The sequence below is a fragment of the Anas acuta genome, chromosome 4, assembly GCF_963932015.1.
Source record: "Anas acuta chromosome 4, bAnaAcu1.1, whole genome shotgun sequence".
NCBI classification, from domain to species: domain Eukaryota; kingdom Metazoa; phylum Chordata; class Aves; order Anseriformes; family Anatidae; genus Anas; species Anas acuta.
In genome coordinates, this window is record NC_088982.1 from 59,902,863 (window position 1) to 59,920,085 (window position 17,223).

A 17,223-nucleotide genomic window follows, 5' to 3' on the forward strand; every position below is an offset into this window, starting at 1 on the left:
GTGTTCTTTTTGCTCTTCCATAATTAAAATGTTAACTATTAAAGGAAAGAGTTGCTTTATATGCTTAGCTGTATATTATCTTACTCTGAGTTTTGGATTTTATAAATTATTTGCAAAGTGATTTCAATTACTTTATGATTTAATAACAACTTTTAGAATGATTTTATTATTATCCCTACCTTGAGTGTAATTTTTAATATGAATATATTAGAATGCCTATGGAGAAACAAATTGATTAGTAAAAGAGCCAGATGATTTTAAAATTAAAAAGATTAAAATTAAAAGATGCCATACAATTACTCAAGCTACAGTTTAGTTAGAGTTAGGAGGCACTTTTTCATGGCAACTCCGAAGTTTCTGTGGAAAGAACCTGAAAGACAGATAGTTCTTGCTTTGCTATTTTCTACTTCAGTCATTATGATCAGAGATCTTCTAATTCTTACACGTCAGAAAGATAACTTCTGTAAAAACTAACTGTGGTGGATATTGTCATTACTTCAGTTAAGAAGTAATCCTACTCTGTAACAATTAAAATTAACTGTTGTTGCCATTTCCTGGAAAGATCAATAGTGATTAATAGAGGTTGGAGACGGTAAGAATTGAAGCATAAAAGACCGGGGCAGAGATCAAGCTTTCATTCTGAGCCTTTCTTACTGCTTAGAAATAAAGGCAATGTTAGTATGGAAACATACAGACATTTTTACACAGTACAAGTGTAAAAAATAACCATTATATTTTCATCTTTTCTGGATACACTGAAAAATCCTAAGAGGAAAAAGAATGATTTTGCAAAGTCTCTTAAAAAGAATGCAGATGGATCTTCTTGCAGATGTAGATTTGTTGCTCATCTTGAAGTAATTTATTATGGCCTCTTAATTTGTTTTTATCAGGCCCATAAGTTAAGAACCTTGTAGGAAATATCAAAATGGGAGCACCATCCATGTCTGAGTAAACGTAATCTCTGTCTGGTCTTTTTTGTTGGTTTAGATTTTGGGTTAATGATGTAACGGTATGTAGCAAACACTTCTGTTTCCAAATCAAGTCAAAGAACGCAAACCTTTTCTAAATTAGGTAAGCAAACCAGCTTTTTTTATTGTCATCCTCTACTTAAACTATTGCCTCAGCCATTTAAAGTGTAGAGTCTCCCTTCTGTCTAAGGAAGTCCTATCTACAGGTCGATGCTGGGGAAACAAAAGGGTCACACTCTTTTTGGGGACCTAGACAGGATCTGATGGACAGACAAAAAGAGCAGAGTATGGAAACAGAGTCCATGGCAGGTATGAAAGTTTTGAGGAATATGCCTTCTGTAAACTCCTGTCTCTTCTGATATTTAACAGGCGTGTTCTGATCTCTAATTCTTAATATTAACCGTGGAAAAATAAATATCCTGTTATGAATTGTTATCTGAGCTTTGGCCTAACTGTCAAAGGACTGCTACACTCTTGTCTTAAGGTTTAATAAAGCTATAATCTATAGCTCACTGAAGGTTAACAAAGCATTTACTTTCAAGAAAATAAAATTCAATGGCAGATGAAGGTTTTTATTACTATGCAAATTAAAAAATCATTTTCATAGTCTGAAGGGAAATATTTATGGATTTCTGATTCATGCTGTGTGTGAATAAAATTATTTCAGCTACCCTAAAGTTCAAGTGAAAACTGAGTTACTTATGTAAAGCAAGAGTACAACGGAGTACATGATAAGAATTTTTGACTAAATAGGCTTATAAAGGAAAAGCTGTTTAAGTATCTCAAACATTCTTAAACCATTGTTTCAATGAAAATTAAAATACAGATGTATTATACCATAGGATACAGTATCATCAGAGATTTTCAAAAGATGTGAACTCAGCTGAAATATTCTAGCAGCGTCCTAGTACTCACTGATAGAAAATCTGAGCTTATTTGAATAATCCAGTCACAAATATTACACAATAGTTTGTTCTAGTGAACTGAAATTGTTGGAGCATTGCTTCAACATTTAATAAGCTCACAATGTACAAATCATTTCTAGAAACAGAAAAGTTTTCCCAAAATAATAAATTCACGTCATGCGGTCTGTCTAAAGTTCTTATTCAATAACTTTATGACTTACTGGACTTCAGAACCACTGAATTAGTAGAGCACTCTGATAAAAGTTATTAGAGGTATTTTTGTATGCTATAAGTGTTTTTGTTTGTTTGTGGTTTTGAATACACAGAATCTAGGACTGTCAAGTTTCAGGTTATCAGTTAATGGCTTGGTTTACAAAAAGTAATTGTAAATCAATCTTGATGATATGTATGCTGTTTTATACACACTGTCCTTGCAGGGCTCTGCCTGTTGTTCTTGTAAAAACATCCTCCTGTAGATATTGTATGTGATTTAAATCCTTTTTGAGCATTAGGATCTTCACAACTATTTTTTTCTATGCAGGATAGGTTCTGCTAAATAGTAGATATGTGATAGATGAGTACTATCTTATAGAGGGTGTTTAAGAGCAGTATGTGATGACTCCATCTCTAAAGCTTTGAAGCTTGATTGTGAAAGTATTCATTTTTTTGAAAATGGAGCAGTAGTGCAAAGCACAAATACATAATTTCTGTGCGTGATAGTGAAGATCAATAACTGTGCATTAGTGGTGGACCTGAGTGACAGGAATATGCCAGCTTCCGTTTTATTTACTGACAGTGTGACTGTTCTAGGTACTAATTTCAGGGGAGTCCAGTAAACGAATGCAGTTAGAAGAAAGTGTCCATAAAGTGAAGAAGCGGGTTAAATTTCAGGAACATTTAGCCTGCATAAGGAATGTTCTGGGGTGATCATTCAGTTGGCTGGAGAGAGGTTGTGAAAAATAGAAGAAAGGAATAATGTTATTCTGACAACACCATCTGTGGTTAATCTGTGGAGCACTTCAACGCATGATGCAGATGCTAGAAGTTTATAAGTGTTTAAGTGTTTGGAAAATGCCAAGAAGATAAATATACCAAAGGCTACGAAAGACAAAGTTAAAATCACAGAATGGTGACAGATTTCTGAAAAATGCCATTATCTGAATATCCTGTTCTTCTGATTGGCTGTCATCTGCTTACTGCTGTCAGAAATGAGATCATGAACTAGATCGACTTTTTGTCTCACCTAGAATGGCTGTTCTTAATTTTTTCTGAAAGCCACACTGAGGTAGTTCTCAGTACTATGTGGTTTAGTCCCTATCCCTGGTCTGGTATGGAATTATTTGGGATCTTTACTTTCTGCCATGAAGAGGGGAAAAAAAAAAAAAAAAGTAAATGGCAGACTGGGGTGCACAGCAGAACAAAGCTAAATCAAAGTGTTAGGTTTGGATCCCTAACTTAAAGCACCATAAAAATGTGACTGTGATTATGAATTACACCCAATCTATGTATGCCTTGCTATCATTCTGTAAAAAAGGTGAAGATAAATTCTGAAGAACTGGTAAAACAACACCAGTTTTTGGAATAACTATATGAATCAGTTTGGGGTATTTTCATAGTTTAAATTTTGAGGGTTTTTTCACATCAGATTTATAAATGTAAGCATGTTTCTATTGGATGTATAATTTTTGAAAAATAGTTCAAAATCTATAATGTACTGTCTTGACTAGAAAGCATCAGTCGGTTGTTTAGCAATTTTTGCCTTTGGCTTCAGATACCTTAGGCAACACATTGTACACTTGCTCATTTTTCATTTGAGGTTTTATAGATGTTATTTTATAAATAAGTGTTATAAATGTTTTAAATTTGCAAAAATGGATTTAAAAATCCTGTTCAAATTTCTTAAAAAAAAAAAAAAAAGTCACCATACACCTAGATTAATTTTAGCGCATATTATCAGATCTCTTTCTTCATCCCTCTGTAAAATTCACAAGGAAGAAGTAGCTGGATGGGCAGTTCAGATCACTTTGATTTACCACTGTTTGTTTTTCGTTCCTCTATCTCTATACACTATAACACGATAGAGAAGCAAAAGCACAGTTCAGATATCTCATTATCTTTTTAGAATTAATTATGGGTCTGTTACTTCCTGGTGCATAAACTCTTATAAGTGTATAAAATTATACATTTTTTGGTGTATAACCTCACTGTGTGTGCATGCCCTTTCTGTTTTCATGAGAGTTAGAAACATACATGTGCACATATAAATATGTATACACACACATGTGAATCATAATCTTTTTTTCCTGGATGCATTTTAAAACCTATCAGTTGATGACAAGAAAAGAAAAGACTAACCTAATGTTAAGAGTTATGAGATCAAAAAGTTGCATTAAAGAAAAAAAACAACCAACCAAAACAAACAAACAAACAAAAAAAAAACAACAAACAAACACATTTATTTCTGATGTTTAAAAAATGGGGGAGGGCTCTTACCTAATAGTTAATAGTAACAGCCCCATGCAGACATATCTTGTAATGCAAAACAGAACTTATTTTTAAAACTACTAAAATTAAAATCATGACAGGCCTAGAGAATATGGTATACTGAAGTGTTCTAGTCTAGCTAGAATACTTAGCAGTGAATATTAATGATTTATTTTTTCAAAATGAATGTGATTGGAAAACTCGTGAATATATAAAAACTAGATAATGAAATGACATGAATATATTTAGTAAAATTTTAGAGCATTTTAGTCCACTGAAAAAGTAGCATAAACCAATGGGTCAATTAAAGTACCTATGTGTTTGGCAGCTGGTGGTATTCGTATTCTTGGTATTAGGGTCAATGAATGCAAGATGCCTTGATTGCAGTGTAGTGATGGAGGATCTTTTCATTTGAGGGAGAGGGGTTAATTTCATTCCCATCCACATTAAATCATTGTCTTCTCTTTCATACTATTTAAGTTAAAAAATATATATATAAAAAAAAAAAAAAAATTGCCTTTGAGTGGTGAGGTAAAATAAGCATTTTCTGTTCATTACAAAGGTGGATTATAGAACAGTGAAAAGCTTATTTTGAATTTTGGTAACAAGCAGCTTTGCTGGCTTTTAAGAAACACCTGATTCTTTGTTATTTTTTTATGCATTTTGTCATACTCTTTAGTAATAGTCTGTCTTTAAATAAATAAATATTGTAATTTTTTTTGTCTGGTAGTAATGAACTTCATTATGGAAACAAACTTTTCTGAATAAGAAGTATTGGAAAGGAAAAGGAAGAAAAATGGTACAAGAAATGAGGAAAAAAACAAAACAAAACAAAACACAGGGGAGAGAACAAACAAAAAGATAGGAAAAAGAAATAGAAAAGGAAGGAGCTAAAAGGAGAGCGAACCCCATAACTGTATTTCTTGTTCTTTCAAAAGCTCTCATGTCGGACTATGTTGTTACCTGAAATAAACATAAAACTGGGTTTCTGAAATGGTTCTGGCATTTTATTCATACAGAATTATACCGAATATACTTTATCATGTTTCATTAGAAATAGCCACTTGTTTAAACTCTCTCTGAAAGCCTCTCCTACTGGAAATACAAGTATATTCTTAGCAGTTATGGTTACTATTAGATAAATTTGAACATGCTTAGCAATGCCAGTACTGCATTGTGTGAGTTTTCACAATGCCTGCACATGTTTTAACAAAGAAGCATGAAATGTGTGATGCATTCATTTTTATACAATTTATAGGTTTAAATATAACTTGAAATATATAAGTATGCTAAAAGAGCTTGAAATATCTAGAAGCCATTCATTAGTTGTTCCTTTATTACTTTGTCCAATTAATGAAGGGCTATAAATTTTATATTAATTTAGAAATGCATTTGGCCTCTAACCATTATGATCTTTCATGATGTGGTGGTGACATAAAATAAAAACAATTGCTGGATGCTTGAATGATTTTAGAAATATTTATTACTCACTATAAAACTGTCTCTAAACTCTATAACGATGCTATAAAAATTACAGTACCAAAGGAGAAAGGTCTTTAGTAAGGACTGGGTTCAGGCTGATAGCAAGGCAGAACAAAAAGGAGAATGCAGTGTGAGTCTTGAAAGTGAGCAGATTTAAAAGGAAAAGAGAGAAAAGAGAAAGAGAAAGTAAAATAAAATGATCTCTTCAATATAAATTGACAGTTTTTAGGGGTTGATCTGAGCTCATTAGCAAGGTGTAGCTAGCTAAACAGGCTCTAAGGAGAATAATTGGTGAGACAAAACACAGGTAAAGGTTGATAGATTAGCACAGAATTATTGAAGCTGACAACCCTCTGTTTTCCTGAGAAATGTTTGTGTGAAGTTAGGAACAGATGTTGAACAATATGGTACATGTGATTTCATGCTGTTTATGCAAGCTGACCCCTGGCGCTCTGTCTGAGGTCAAAAGATTTCCAAAATTTCAGTCAGCAGGAACAACAAACACATAGGTTGATGGCTGAAATCAGATGTATGTCTTACCTTTCAGCACACGTCTGATGATTACGTATTTCAAATAAAATCTAAGTCTCACTAGAGAACACCTGAAATGCTAGGTGTTGCATATTTTTTCTGGGTTCTAAGGGTATGCTGGGTTTGCTGGGTATAATCTGTACTTATCGCTCTCCTTATTTGATTATTCAGAGTAGAAACTATTATTGCATACTGTTGTTATTGTGGAGAATTCATTTCAACAAAACAATTTGCAATGCACAGTTTAAGTGAGGACATACTGAAATAAATCGGTAGAGTTAACTAGAATTGTATTTGTTACCTGAAGCACTATAATTATTATTTTTATTAAGTAGGAAATCTAATGATTCATACAAATAAAGATGCAATTTTAATTTAAAACACAAATGTTTTCTTTGTCCAAATATTTTACATACAGATTTTTATCATTTAAATATTTAAGTACTGTTATTCAACCAAACCCAGTGTGTTTTAGGATCTGGCAGTTAACAGAGACATTTTGTCTGTAGTTATTTTATTGAATGCACTTTTGCTACAAGTATTGAGGAAGACAGCAGAGAACTATTCAAAACCCTTGTTCCTTGCTGGTCTTCACTAAAGCTAACATTGCTGGGATAAATTACTGGATAACATATTTCTCATCTTTGGATCCAACAAAAGTGCAGCATCTTCTGCCAACAGCAAATAGTGGATAGGTAGGAAAGAATGGAGAACGGGGCAAGCTTATAGTCATGCTTCCCCAGTGCTCTCCATGTTACAGAGGTTCAGAGATTTTAAGCGAAAGGTGATAACATTGTGTTAAGAAGCAGTAGATGAAGTTGGGGAAGAATTGGAAAGGTTTAAGATCATCATCCTTAATGAAGTAGAAGGCAGAAAAATTTGGCTCTAGTCTCTTTCTTCACAAAATTTAGCATTTTTGGATCCTAAACCATCAAGAAAAATACAAGACGAAAAGTGAAAAATAACATGCCTTGAAAAATGGTGTCATTTGTGTAATGGCAGACAGATAATGTGATGGTAGATGATGATGAAACTGGGGAAGTCATTTGCGGAGTTGTAGAATGACTGCTTTAATCCTCAACTTTCCCTAAAAGGGTGATTTATTCATACAGTACATTATGTTAAAGGACATACAGCATTTATTACGCTATAAAGCATCACAGAGAGGAAACAGCAGAAGTTGTCAACAAAGCTGTGCTTGTTCTTAATATTGTGACATTCCAGTTAACCCTATGAGCTACATTAAAAGCTCTCTTGGGCTGGTTATCCAGACCTGCTGGTCTGGTTTTCCAGGCCAGTAGCCTAGCATGCAAGACAAGCTAGAAAGCAGTCCACCAGGAGAATGAGAACTCTTAAAAAACAAAGGAGGTAGCAGGTGAAGCAGTGGCATTACCTTTTGACTTTTTTGTTGTCTCTTGTTTTGTTTTCCCATTTTAATGACATTGTATAAATAGACCTAAGCAATATTATTGTCATGGGAAACATTTTACTTTGGCTTTCTCAGTCAATCATATATTAAGCAAAAAAAAGGAAGTCTGTGAAATAGAGCAATTATGAAATAATTATGAAATGACTATGAAATATTTGAAGTATTTTTATTTACAGTGTATGTTTGTCCATATTTGCAGTACTGATTCCTAAGAAACAAAGACTCTGACCACATATTATAGGGTTTATACATCTGTTTCTTTAACAGTGGAACTTATTGACCAGTTCCAAAGAGTAGTCACAAAAATTATTCAGTTCCTAAAGATTCTGTGAAAATAAGGAGGTCTACAGACAAGAGACCCTATAAATATCTCAAGTAAAGGGGCAGATTTTCAAATCAGATCTTCATTGACAGATCTTACTTTCATAGTTGTGGAAAAAATCACTTTGGAGAGAGCCCTTCCATATGCTTGAACAACATGGAAGAGCTCCAGTCACTTGGTTTTGTTTAACACCAAAATCAGTGAGACATGGACTGCAGGCTACCTGGAATTATGAGTCCAGTACTTATAGAGTTGCTTTGTTTTATATCTTCCTCATTACCATTCTTTCCTCATCACTATGTATCATGATGAACTACCTTTATGATAGTCTTTATTAAGCAAGGAGCAATAAAGGGTTGTATGTAAAAGATACTGTAGAATGGCCAGACTAAGTCTGAATTGATTGTTAAACACAGGTTGACAGGAGGATGTCTGAGAGAGAAAGAAGAGGCAGGCCCAGATTTACGTCCTTCAGACTTTCCCAGGAGAGTATAGGAACTGAAAGTAATGATGGTGATTAGCCTCAGAATCCGAAAGTTAGGGCAGGGAGGTGAGATAGCATCAAGGTTCTTTGATTTTGTTAGGAAGATATCCATGGCAGTCTTTTTGTTTGGTTGTTTGTTTGCTTGTTTTTAACAATATTTATTGGTTTCCCTCTTGGAAGAAAGGAAGTTTTCAGAAAGGAAAATATATTTCCCCGTTATGCGGGGAGAATACTGTATAATTAATGGGTCTTATGCATACAAGACTATGTAAAATATATTTTACAGTTATCACAGGAAGGGTATGCTTGTCACATAATCTCCATGTTTCAAAACAAATTGATATAGACAGTAAAGGGCAGAAATTCTCAGTTACTGGTTGGAGAACATTTGTCACAAAATAGTGTTCCATTTCAGACCTTGTTTCAGATCTGTAATTCTGAAGGGAAACTCGCAGAATAAATTCAGCAAACAATTCTTGGAACTAAAACTGGCAGCAACAAAAGATGCAGAAAGAATGAGATCAGTTTAAATACTGGTTTTATGACATTAGAATTTTTCTCACACCTCTCACTCAGATCACCCATAATTTCCATAGATAATAACTATCTTTCTCTTTCTTGCAGTTCCTTCAAAGCAAATGACTCTCTTATTCCCTTCCTAATATCTCTTCTGCTCCACAGGTACTAACCATGCTTGTCTGTCACATTATCTAGCTGATTAACATCATTATGGTTCAGTCAAAGCCATTGTACTCAATTTCTATTTCCTTGCGCTTCAGGCCTGAGTAAGCGTGTGAGTTCATCCCTTTAACTATACAAGTTGGGCTAATAAATGATATTGTTTTTTCCTATAAACTTTGTTTTCTGCTTTCCAGCTATTTACTTCTGGTATTTCTTTTATGCCATGGGGGAAAGAACTACATTTTCACTACATGGTTCTGTCCCTTCAACACTGTAGGCTGCCTGCCTATTCAGATCTGACTTCAGAGTCTATTCATTGCATAGGCGAGCAGAACAAGGAACTGCAAGGAACTATAAAATAAATAAATAAATAAATCTTTTAATTGTTGTACATGTATAAATCTATTTTTCTCCTGCCAGTTCATTTTCCCCATGGCAAAGGGGGTAGCAGAAATAGCAGGAACCAGTAGAGCTGCTGCTGCAGATTTGATGGCATTGAGACCACATCTTGACCCAGGGCAAGGCAGTGCTGCATGCAGCTCTCATCACCCAGGCTGTGGGCTGCTATTGCCATCTCCTGGCTTTCATGTTTTCCTCTTTCACTTTCCTTCTCCCCCTTTTTTTTTTGTTTGTTTGTTTTTGTTTTCTGTTTGCTATTTACAACATCCTGAGGAGGGGAAGCAGAGAGGGAGGTGTCAGCTGCTGTTCCCTGAGAACTGAGGACATGCAGGAAGAGCAGAGCATTGCACCAGGACAGGTTCAGACTGGACATCAGGAAACATTTATTTCCTGTGAAGGTTGTCAAGTCTTTGAACAGTCTATTTGGAGAGGTAGTGATGTCTCTTCTTGTCAGTGCTCAAGAGTTTTGGACAATGCCCTCATCAATATGCTCTAACTTCAGGTCATCCCTGAAGAGGTCCGGCAGTTGGAGTGGCTGTTCACCTTGACCTTCCAACCTTCCAAGCAAACTATTCTATTTTGTAGGGTCTGACAGAAACCTTGACTGGTGTTTTGGTGCTCCCTCAGTTGAAGTAATAATACGGAATTCTGGACGAATTATGGGCGTTGTCTGTGGCCATCACAATGTACAGATTTCATGATTACAGTCAGCATTGTATAACACTGTTTTATGTCTTTGATTAGAGGATGTATATTTTAAAAGTTTGGGGTCAAATAAGCTATTTCAGACTTAATATAAGTTTTGCAGAAAGTCCACAGCCTCAGCTTTTTTTTCATTCCTTTTGTCAGTAAAGACTGAGTGCACATCAGAAGGGCAGAACTGAACACCATGTATTTCATTAGGCACATCACCTTCCCTAAGGTGTGTTAAAGAGTTCTCATTTATGTTAAATCACCACAAAAATGTGTTCCATAGAACGCCTATTGGCAGCTGTTGTGAACTCAGCAACTACAGGATTCTCTTTGCAGAAGAAGTAACTTTTTACTGTAGACAAATAAGGGCAAATCAAATGCACTGACTCTTCATTTCTTTCAGTTCTAGATCTGAGAAGACATAATAGTCTTTATTATCTGCTTTAGAAGTGAAGTAGATTTAAAGAAATCTTGCAATAACTGCATAATGCAGTTAAACCGAGGTAGGGCAGGCTTTCTACAATGAAATCTAAGATATGTTGAAAAATAGTGTCATAGTATTAGATCTATTTGGTAGTCTCATATGAGAAGATAATTTCAAATAGTGAAATATATCATAATAGCATAAACTATTACAGTGGTAAGTGTGGTAGTTTCAGTGGTTGTTCCATAAAACAACTTCTGAGACACAGTCTAATTGTGCCAAAACTTCCAGCAGCTCAATTGGTATCATATAGGCGTAGTGCAACTTAGTTTCAACAAATATTATTTGTATAGGGACACATATGAATTATGTTTCTTGAAAAAGAGCCAAGTTTAATGTATGCACTAAACATTCATGTCACTTAACACGCAGGCTCTAGAAATGAAATATAGTACTTTTTGATTTGTTGAATTTTTAGTTATTTGTGCCACAACTATTCAGTAGGTATGAAAGCAATAAGGAATGAATGGGCTTGTTGTTTGTTAGCAGCAAAGTTTCAAAGCCACCATGTTACCACTCTGCAGTTTCCTTTTCAGGCTATTTTGTGAAATTACGCTGCTCGTTTGCAAATCTGAAAGCTGCTTTGGGACACTAACTCTGCTGCAGAAGTAGTAGTATTCTTTTTATAGGATTTATTTTGAAGAAGCTTTTTCTGCCATATCTGTGTTTTTCTTTCCACACAGCCCTGCTCGTTCACTTGCAATTAACCCTTAGTAAGATGTGGGGTGCTCCATTTTCCTATAAACTGCAAGGAATTATGAGTCTGCAGAAGGAGTTGGGTGGTGTGGGGTTCTCTTCAAATGCCTTCAGCTTGGCACTATCCTGAAATACAATATGTGAGGCGGGATCTGTAGCTTTGTATAGAACAACATGTTTGTATTCAAAACATTGTATGGCTTGCTTCAGTGAAAAGCCATAGAAAACGTGAAGAGTCAAAAAGAAAAAAAAGAAAAAAGAAAAAAAAAAAGGGAATCTGCAAAATCATGTAATATGCATTTTTTCAGTCAATCATTTATAGGCAATAGAACACAATTAGGAACTTGCTTCAGAATTTAAAAACCATAAAATGATATTGTATGGCTTGAAAATGATTTACTTACATTTCTTGATAAAGCATTGCATTTTGGTATGGCAACAGTGGTTTCCCTAAAAGTAATTTGTAAAGTTACCTTGAATAACAAATTAGTGACTTCAATATACATGGTTGTGGTAGGATTTATTTCTTTGAGCACTGCAGTGTTACCTTGATGTAGATTTATAGAACTGTGCTTTTGTGCTTTCTGGAAGCTTTGCAAAAATCTATACTGAATTAAAGAACATGTTCTGAAACTTTCTGTGGTATGAGAAATTTGCTCTGATGCCTTCCATGGAATTATTTCAGCTTTTATAAAGTTAGAATTCAAAATAATTAAACTCCAAATGTAGGTGAAGTTGGAAAATGAAAAGAAAGGGACTTTTAGTTAATTGTTGTAGTTGAAATTCTTTTATTCAGTCCAATGGGAACTTTGCTTCAGTTTTTTAATGATTTTGCAGTAATGGCTTTTCAGCTTATGCAATTTATATAGCAATTGTCTGATAATGGTGGAGAATTAACTCCTAATTAAACAGTCATAAATAGTGATGCAAGATGTGGTAAAATAATAAGCGTCTTAAGGAGAAATAACACCGTCCTTTGTTTTAGAGTGCTGTTCAATTACTTCTTTTGTTGTAAAAATACCTAACATTTCCGGTGTTATTTTACTGTTTAACAGGCCATGTCCATGTCCATTTTATGGTAATTGCCATGATTTATTGAGAACTCTGCACTTTAAAGCCCTACAATTTAAAAGCATATGTGAATGAACAGAATTGGCACTTAGAGTTGTACACTGTGCCTAAACAGCAGCTGATCGGAAAATATTAAATATCATTCACTCAGTGAATATATGCTATGCATATGAGTATTATGCATTCTTCTTTGCTCTGGTTGACCCTTTCTCCACTTATATTTAAACCATGACATGGAATAGGATTAAATATTAAAAAATCATAAGTTTTTTCTATAACTTACAGAGCATTGCAATTTTTCAAGTCCATTAACTACTGTGTGAACAAGCTGTGGACATTCTTCATGAACATCCTTGATAATTTTTTCTGAACGTTCACAAAATGCTAATGAATATTAAGCAAAATTCATCAGGATGTAAAATCCAGTGAGGTAAGGTGGCCTTTTTCATCACATGAAAATTGAATGTTTTTTTTTTTTTTTTTTTTTGTAGTTTTGAGAAAGTTCTTGTTCGTTTAAAAAGTTCAATGACAATTGTTACTGGCATTTCCCTTTCAGAAGGATTAAATCTCTACCCATCAGATTAATAACTATGTACAGGTCATAAATGGCATGTAATAGCAAACATATAATAATTTACAAATCTCTACCACTACTTTATATACACTCAAATACATATTTAGATACATCTAAAATAATAAATTGGGAGACTTGTTTATACTGTCTGAATTAATAGCGTGCCTGTACAACTCTGCAGGTACGTCAGCACAGTACAGACCTAAGAAAAGGAAAACTATAGAACTCCCCTGCATGTCTGTTCAGGCAATGTTTATTACTGGACTCTCAGATGTAATTATGTGCCACTTCATGAGTCTATTGATAGAACAAGGAGTAACATTTTTAAACTAAAAGAGAAGAGATTTAGATGAGATGTTAGGAGGAAATTCATCACTCAGAGGGTGGTGAGGCACTGCAATAGGTTTATAGGTTTCCCAGAGAAGCTGTGGATACCCCATCAAAGGCCAGGCCGGATGGGGCTTTTGGCAACCTGGTGTAGTGAGAAGTGTCCCTGCTCATGGCAGAGAGACTGGAACTAGGTCCCTTCCAACCCAATCCATTCTTTGATTCTATGATTCATTAACAACAGTGACTCCAAACAGTTTTAGGCTCAATAGACTCAATTTGTTTAGTCCGTTATATTGTGTTGTCTCTCAAACTATGAGCTGTTCGGATAATCTTGACTGTGAGAGAAGTATAATCTGAGAAAACAACTGCATGCATGTTTTAGATGTAAACCACATGTTTTAGGCAACACATGAGCTTATGCTGTCACAAAGTGAATAACAGAATGTTGTTAGAGTTTCAGTGTAACTGCTATCAGACAAAAGTTTGGGATTAGTTGATTTTGATGTTGAGTGAAACAATGTGCTCTTTAGTCATATGGTATTGCTAGTCAGTATCTTTCTTTCACTTGTATGTATGCTTCCTCCCTGATCCTTCCTGTGACACTGGTGGTTTGGCCAATTTCCCATCCATTTTCCAGTTCACACTGTCAACACGTCCTTACTTTGGCTACCACGATACAATGTGAGACAGTATCCAAAAGTTTTGCTAAGATCAAGATAAATGACATCAACTACAGAGCAAGTCATTTGATTATAGAAACAGTTGCTTTGGTAAAGTATGATTTGTCAAAAATCATGTTTTTGTTGTATTTGTCTTTAGTTGGAATATTTAATATAGTGTCAGTTATAAATGAGTTTAACACATTATTAACACAAATTCAAAATAACAAAAAGAAAAAAAAAAGATTAAATCTTTCAACAGATAGATCACTGTTTGCTCTGCAGTGAAAAATTGTGCTTACTGTTGCTTTTGACATTTTAATGAGTTACATTTAAATTCACCCTCTGCAGGAACTGGGATTGGAGGAATAGATTACAAGCAAATGAGAAGGAAAGTAATATGTTAATTATTAATGTCTCTGTGATGTTTGGTAATTATTAAATTAAAAAAGTAGCTTCAGAGAAGCCCCTTGATACTAAGTTTTAAATTCAGTTTGAGAAGAATAATAAAGTGGACCATGGAAGCACTTGAAATGAATTACCAGAAAGATAGCAGATTAGCAGCCTCTAAACATTTCCCTATATAGATTCAATCATTTGTTAAGCGACAAGTACAATACATCTTCAGAGTGATTGATATATCATATGATATAGCCCATACACTAGGGAAATATAGAGGAAGTCAAAGGATTTCTGTTTTATATTCAAAGTACAAAGAAATTCAGGGAAATCAAAGTCTGCTGATCTGCTGAAAAAAAAAAAAGAATAATCAACTATAGTCTTAAATTTCTACCTCTGTAAATATTTCGTAAGTTTTTACAGCACTGTGGATTTATCTGGAATCATTTTACTTTGGATAAATAAGAGACTAGTTCAAAAAACAAAGAAACAAACAAACAACAACAAAGTAAATGACTGGTCATATTCTTTTTACTTAGAAAATGTCAGCAATGCTGGTTTCAGATGTCATTACAGCATTACAGTAAGAAGAAAAAAAAGAGGGGGAGGAGTTATCTGCCTACCTTCCCTTCCCCTCCCAGTTGTTACAAATTAGATGTTAATGGTAATAAAGGAAAGGCTATAAGGCTTTTCAACCTTTGGTTATAAATATTTCTACCAACAATATAAGAAAATGCATATTTTCTTTAAAAGTAACTGTGTACATTTATATATAAAGAGAGCATAAAACAAAACAAATTTGGGACTTCTTTTTTGTCATAAAATAAATGTGAAAGGTCTAAAGAAACAGTGAATGCAACTTAGTATTTATTAATTAGCTGTAATTGAAGCCTGTGATCACTTGTTTTGGTAATACCTTATTCTGAATTTTAGGGAAAAAAGATACAGGACACTATATATGACTAGACCATAGAAGAAAGCATGTCACACAAAATAACTCTGTATTTTAAGGAACATAAATTTCTATATGTGCCTTAGCTAAGACTTCTGCAGTGGACAATGTAGGTAACTGCCTGTGCCTGGTTTCTGCAACTATTTCCTTGCAAATTATTTTCACTTCAGACCGATTTGTTTCCATTCAACATCATCTATGTTGTTTTGTTGTTAGTATTTTAAAATGTTCATCATAGAACCAAAATTAGAAAAGATATTTCTTGTTTTAAAAGAAATCACAAGCTTAACTGCTTGTGCAGCACAAAACCTTGATGACATAAGCCAAACTTGTCTTACACAAAGATATGGCATACTTGTCTTGTATGAAGATACGAGGGTATTTTAAAATTTGATCATTATCTGCTGAGATATTAGCATACTTTAAAAATACTGTAGCAGATAATAGTTCTTTTTCAGGATAGTCCAGTGATGCAGATCTCTGTTACTAGAGCTGCAGTTTTCTGCTAAGATAGTGGTACATTAAACAACTCTGCTAGAGAAATTAATCTTAATTTATATTTCATGGGCCAGATTTCAGAAATTGATATTATAAGCTTAGTGTTATTTAAGTGGCATATCAGCTGTGTGCTTTTGTGGCTTAATAGCAGCCTTTATCTTTACAGAATACTGTGTATGGTGTAATAGTAACACAGGGGTAAATACACCGGGAGAAAGGGTAACCGAAGCTGTAAAGGCACTGTGAGATGCGGTGCACGCTCTCCAGGTTACGTGACTGGGAGATCTGCCATGCTGCTGCATGTTGCTTCTCCACTCTCAATCCCAGTGCAGCTGCGTCTGGCATGAATTATTATTAGACTAGTCTACATTTGTACGTGTCTTGTGTTGTTCGCTAGAAACAGCTGAAAAATAGAGCAGGAGTAGTGACAGAGTTATTTCGAACATTTTAGGGGGAGGGAGGAAATTGCCAAGTGGCTTCCTCCCTCTGAGGGAGGAAGAAAGGTCATGAAAAGATTTGGAATAGGCTCCTGTTTTGTTCCTAACCTTAAATCTAACCAGTCTTGTTTTCTTGTTAACCTTGCTGTAACCTCTTTTGCCTAAAAGCATCAGGGGCAGTTTGTCAGTCCTCCAGTCAGTCTCAGGGACAATCTACACCTCTCCATTCCTCTTCTGGACTTTATCCTTCTTGGAATAAGTAAGCTACCTTTTTCCCTTCTGTGTTTAAGGGGAACTATCTGAGAGGATTGAGATGGACCACAAGGAGAGGGAATGAAATGTAACTGCAGAGCAGGAGAGCAAAAGTGTCTATGGACACAAGGGAGATGATAGGTAGTGCAGAGAGATCTGTGGAGCTAGAAGGGAAGGTAAAACAGTAGTGGCTGGGGACAAAGAGTCACTAACTACCCACCTAGGTCCCCAGTAGACTTCACAGTTTCCACGGGCTCCATTTTTTTCTCAATTTTTTCACCACCCATGAGTAACTGATAGAACCTTTTTTCTCTGGTAACTACTGCATTTCAAAGCTGTGAAGATGATACTGCTTTACTGCTTGTTATATTTTCTAACATGAATTGTTATTAAAGGTTATTAAAAGTATTTTAAAGGTTATTAAAATGTTAAGATAGTTCTTCCTATTATATTTTATGCCACAAAAGGTTATACTCGTACAGGATTTTCCTCT

At 34.7% G+C, this 17,223-nt stretch overlaps 1 protein-coding gene and 1 long non-coding RNA gene across 17 annotated transcripts in view; both read left to right on the forward strand.

Annotated features, from left to right (window-relative positions):
* The window catches only part of SGCZ (sarcoglycan zeta), a 444,923-nt gene that overhangs the window by 248,127 nt on the left and 179,573 nt on the right, over nt 1-17,223 (forward strand). The gene's annotated exons all lie outside the window — the stretch shown is intronic.
* The window catches only part of LOC137856292 (uncharacterized), a 30,515-nt gene continuing 28,250 nt past the window's right edge, over nt 14,959-17,223 (forward strand). For all 3 annotated transcript variants that reach the window (XR_011096333.1, XR_011096334.1, XR_011096335.1), the window contains exon 1: nt 14,959-16,737. This is a non-coding gene — a long non-coding RNA (uncharacterized lncRNA). The remainder of the gene's footprint in view (nt 16,738-17,223) is intronic.